General features: G+C 42.6%; 1 pseudogene; it reads left to right on the plus strand.

Moving 5' to 3' along the window:
* Positions 1-38: 38 nt before the first annotated feature.
* LOC102767664 lies at positions 39-785 on the plus strand (annotated as a pseudogene).
* Positions 786-5509: the final 4724 nt, after the last annotated feature.

The raw sequence follows: 5509 nt of genomic DNA on the forward strand, positions 1-5509 counted from the left end.
CAAACAAAGAACAAACAAACAAACAACAAGCAAGAAGAATGGTGCACAACGTGAGTTATATTTCATAGAAGAAAGAAACCCACAATTTTTAAAACTATTTTATTTTTTTAATATATTTTTTATTTCAGAGAGGAAGTTGAGGAGAGATAGAAACATCAATGTGAGAGAATCACTGATCGGATGCCTCCTGCACAACCCCCTTGAAGGGACATTTGAGCTGTGCTTTTCGGTGTTAGACGCAAGGTGCTGGCGATGAGGATGGGGATGAGGCTGTCCCGCAGGAGCTGGGGAAGCATTCCTCTGTGGAGTCCGTGGTCCAATGCCACATTGACAAGGATGTCATTCAGTTCTCTAAGATCCTGCCGGGCATACGGTTGGCTACTCCAGCTCAAAGCTGACCCTCCACGTGGGTGAAGGTTTCAAGTTCATGAAGCCGAAACAGGACGCCCTCGATGTTATCACTGACTCCTCGGACCCCATGGGGCCTGCTGAGAACCTCAAGGAGTTGTGTTATCAGCTCATGAAGATGGCCCTCAAGGAGGAGATGCACGCAGGTCACTCTTAGCCAGGGTGGGCTACGCCTACGGCACCATCCTCTCTTACCCCAGCAGCCAGATCACCTTCATGCTGTGCAGCAAAAACCCAAGCACCCATTTCCAGGAGCTGGTACAGCAGCTGATGCAGAAGCAGGGGGAACAGATGCAGCTAACGCTACAACTCTGATGTGCACCGGTGGCCTTTGTTCTGCATGAGTTTGCCTCAGGGCCCTGAATGATGTGAGCTGAGCCCAGATGCCACTGCTGACACTGCCCAGGACCTCAGGCCAGGTTGCCAGCACACCCACCAACCAAGTGTTACAGGCCCCAGAATGCTGCTTGGCCTGCCCTGTTTGCTGGACTGTCTCTCCCTCTCTGTGGTGTTCAGCCTCCAAGCCTATACCAGCTATGTACAGCACCCTCTGTCACCCTCACTCACCAAACGCGTGCATTTATAACAACAACAAAATGTGCGGCCATAGTGCACATGCAAGCATGCCATTTTCCTACTTACCTGTATTCTGTTTATTTCCACATTATTTTAATATTAATGAAGTGATTTTACATTCAAATGAGTTTAATATTAAAATTACTACTATAGTTAATGTCAAAACAATATAAAAGGATGCTGTTGCCCTCGACTCCCTTTCTAGAGAAACCACAATGACCAGTTTCTTGCATATTCTTTAAGCAATAGCCTATAGATTGAATAAGTTAATATATGTGAAGTGCTTAGAACATTGCCTAACTCAAACTAAATCTCATGTTTGCTGTACTAGTGACAGAGGAGGTGGTAGTACTGGCAGCAGAGTGATGGAAGGTGTGCATTTACCAACCTCAATCTTTTTTTCCCCCCTAAATATATTTTTATTGATTTCAGAGAGGAAGGGAGAGGGGAAGAGAAAAGGAAAGATCAATGATGAGAGAGAATTATTGATCAGCTGCTTCCTGTATGCTCTCTACTGGAGATTGAGCCCACAAACTGGGCATGTGCCCTTGACACGAATCAAACTCAGGACCCTTCAGTCCGCAGGCCGACGCTCCATCCACTGAGCCAAACCAGTGAGGGCAGTTATTTAATATTTCTAACTGCTTTCTAACAGTGAACAACTTTAGTGTTGTATACTGTCTTCACCTCAATATTGCTTGATATTCTAAAGATATTCACTTTTTATAATTAATAGTTTGGTTTATTGGTGTATGTAACACAGTGTCTTAATTTCAGTAACTTATCTCACAGATATTCTTTCAGCATAGGTTTTAAGAGAAATCAATTTGGGTCCATGATGCCACAATTAAACTCCAAGGGAACCATAACTCTTTTAGTTGGTGGCTCAGTTAGTTGGAGTGTCATCCCATGTACTGAAGTCTTGGGTTTGATTCCTGATCAGGGCACATACCTAGGTTTCAGGTTCTATCCCCAGTTGGGGCAAGTGCAGGAGTCAACTGATCAATGTTTCTCTCTGTGTGTTGAGGCTAAAAAATGAAAATGGGTAACATATTCAGATGTTGGGTCTCAACATTAGAGTTGCAGCATTGCTTTTATGCATCCTGTATTTGCCTGCAGACAGAAACTTTGGTACTGAGAAATTACAATGTCAAAATTTCAAATAGCAGCTTGCCTAATAGGGGGTGCTTCTGAAATAGAATTATTTACAGTAAAATAATTACTTGGAAAAATAGCAGTTGAGGCAGAAATACCTGAGGGAACTGCAGACTCATGTGATTTTTGGATAAGTCCTAATTCTTTGGATGCATTATCAAAATTATTACTGAAATTGTCATTGAACTTGCAGACTCCTTTTACAGAATTATCTAAGGAACATAAATTACAGATGTTAGCATCTTGGTGGGACCCCAAGAACTATAACAGTACAATCCACTGCCTTGAGGAAACACAAGTGACACCCTTAATGCAAACTTAAATTACAATAAAATGTAGTATTTAGAATGAGAATTCAGACAAGGCAGGCAACTCTCAACTTATGTGGGGAGTGCTTTGCTGTTTGGTCTTTTTATTAGAGGGGATGGGGTAGGCAGAGACATGGAGATGACAGGCAAGATGAGAGGAAAACTGAAACTAAAGCCCAGCAGTGAAAAGAAAGACTTTCTCGCCTGGCTGGTGTGGCTCAGTGGTTGAGCATTGACCTATGAACCAGGAGGTCATGAGTTCGATTCCCGGTCAGGGCACATGCGTGTTGCAGGCTCGATCCCCAATGTGGGGTGTGAAGAAGGTAGCCAATCAATGATTATCTCTCATCGTTGATGTCTCTATCTCTCTTTCACTCTTCCTTTCTCTCTGAAATCAATAAAAAATATATTTAAAAAAATGAAAAAACCCTCTCTACTGCCAGTCAGGATTAGAAATTTGAAAAATAAATTTGAAAATAAAATAACAGCTTATGAACAGACATGAACTTCCTATTAAGACAGTGGCAGAGGAAGACAGATTTCAAGCAGATGAGCTAAGTAAGGAAGAAAGCTCAAGATTCTTTATTTGACAATAGAGACACTTTGGAGAAAATTTCTACAAAACGTAAACTTTTCATAATCTTCCAAGGTTCCTGCCTGATAATTGTATAGATTCTCCTTCCTTTTCGGCACTTCTCCTGTCTACTAAAAATAGCTACTTTTTATTAAAGATCTGTTTTCTGCGAGGAGTTTTATAGGCATTCTCTCACCAAATAACCACCAGCCTGGTAAGAAAGCTCACTGTTGTTTTACTGATGAGGAAGAACTCACAGTTGGCAAGTGGTGAAACCAGAATTTGCCCACTGCTCTGTTTAATTCCAACTTTAATATCCTTTTCAGTATGCCTTTAGAATTCAGAGAGACCAGCCTGGCTGGCGTGGCTCGATGCTTTGAGCATCAACCTATGAACCAGGAGTTTGAGGTTCAAATCCCTGTCAGGGTACATGCCCGGGTTGCAGGCTCAATCCCCAGTGGGGGCATACAGGAGGCACCCAATCAATGATTCTCTCTCATCACTGATGTTTCTCTCTCTCTCTCTCTCTCTCTCTCTCTCTCTCTCTCTTCTCTCAACTCTCTCCCCCTCCCTCCCTCCCTTCCCTTCTGAAATCAATAAAAAATAAAGTAAAATTCAGAGAGTCTAAGGACAGGCATGGGAGATCCTAATCTTTAATAGCGCCAATGGGAAAAGTTCTCGAGATGTCCCAATAACACATTTATTTATATGCAGTGAGTAGTCATCTGTACATTTCCTGACCATTGTCTAAGTTGAAGGATAAGATTAATTTTTAAAAATAGGTATATCCCTAGCCAGTTTGGCTCAGCAGATAGAGCACAAGCCTGCGGACCAAAGATCCCGGGTTCGATTCCCGTCAAGGGCACCATACCTTGGTTGCTGGCTCCTCCCTGGCCCAGGCCTTGATTGGGGCACGTGTAGGAGGCAACCAATCGATGTGTTTTTCTCACATCGATATTGCTCTCTGTCTTTCCCTCTCCCACTCTCTTTAAAAATCAATGGAAATATATCCTCAGGTGAGGATTTAAATAAATAAAATAAAAATAGGTATAAACCCTAAATCCCATCATTTAGAGTTTCAAAAAGTACATTTTAACAAATGTAATAATCTGAACAATAAAGATTTAATTTAAAAAAAAGTACATTTTGCTAACAAGAAAGTGCCTGTGGCTTTTAGGAAAGCCTTTTTTTTAATCTAAATAACTTTCAAGTAATGTTATATAGTTTATAATTTTGGCCATATAGCCACTAATTTGCCTTTGTATAAGAGATGATAAGTAACAGAAGGTAAGGAGTGTTTTCATCAAGTTGTATATTCTCTCCCACTACTGCATGCTTAGTATAAATTAATATCACAACCCGAAACCACACTATCAATTCATGACGCTTTTAAAGACAGACCTGATAGCACTTTGCCCTAAGTCTATTTTGCCGTGAGAGCCCAGGTAAGCACACTCTTGGGAAGGCTTTTAAGTGCCATTTGATCTTTCAGTTCTAGTCTCTCCGCCAGTCTGGGCTCCCTATAAAACACTGATGATTTGACAACTGTGCCGTTAGCCATCAATAGCCTGAATTCAGGGTAGCCTCACTTTAGTTCTACAAGATATACTGCAGGTCACAAATACTCATATTCTCAAGCTTGTAGGGCTTGAAATGTAAGTAATAAAAGTGTCAAGCCCTGCCAGTGTGGCTCAGTGGTTGAGCATCAACCTATGAACCAGGAGGTCAAGGTTCCATTTCGGGTCAGGGCACATGCCCAGGTTGTGAGCTCTAGCCCCATAAGGAGCATGCTGGAGGCAGCTGATTGATGTACTTTCAGATGGATGTTTCTTTCTCTCCCTTGCTCTCTCTCTAAAAATCAATTAAAAAAAATGTTTTTAAATAAAAGAGTTGTTGAGCCCTAGCTGGGGTGGCTCGGATCAGTGTATAGAACATTGGCCTGAGGACTGAAGGGTCGCAGGTTCAATTCCAGCCAAGGGCACATGCCCAGGTTGCTGGCTTGATCCCCAGTAGGGGGCGTGCAAGAGGCAGCCGATTAATGATTCTCTCTCATCATTGATGTTTGTCTCTCCTTCTCCCTTCTTCTCTGAAATCAATAAAAATATTTTTTTTAAAAAGAGTTGTTGGGAAGGGGTAAGATAATCAGATGATGTCAAAGTATCATCCTACGAAGTAATTACAAATTTCAAAGCGAAAACTGAACCTCAGACTTGGAAGAAATAAAGTGTTCGTCACTGTAATAAAGTCATAACATACATGTAAAAAGCCAGCAACCACAACAACTGGAACGACCGAAGACTAATCAGTATGATGCCCACTGTAGCCAATGAAGCAGCCTGATCAGGGGGTGGTACCTGCCGGCCAACCTCTCAGGGCCCCTCCCCCGCAGCTGGCCTGCCCCTGATCACTCTTCTACCCCTATCAAGGGTGGGGCCAGCCGGCCAAATGCCCCCCTAGGCCCTCCCTCCCTTGCCCCCAGCCAGCCCCA

Source organism: Myotis davidii, unplaced genomic scaffold, assembly GCF_000327345.1.
Source record: "Myotis davidii unplaced genomic scaffold, ASM32734v1 scaffold16, whole genome shotgun sequence".
In the NCBI taxonomy this organism is placed as follows: domain Eukaryota; kingdom Metazoa; phylum Chordata; class Mammalia; order Chiroptera; family Vespertilionidae; genus Myotis; species Myotis davidii.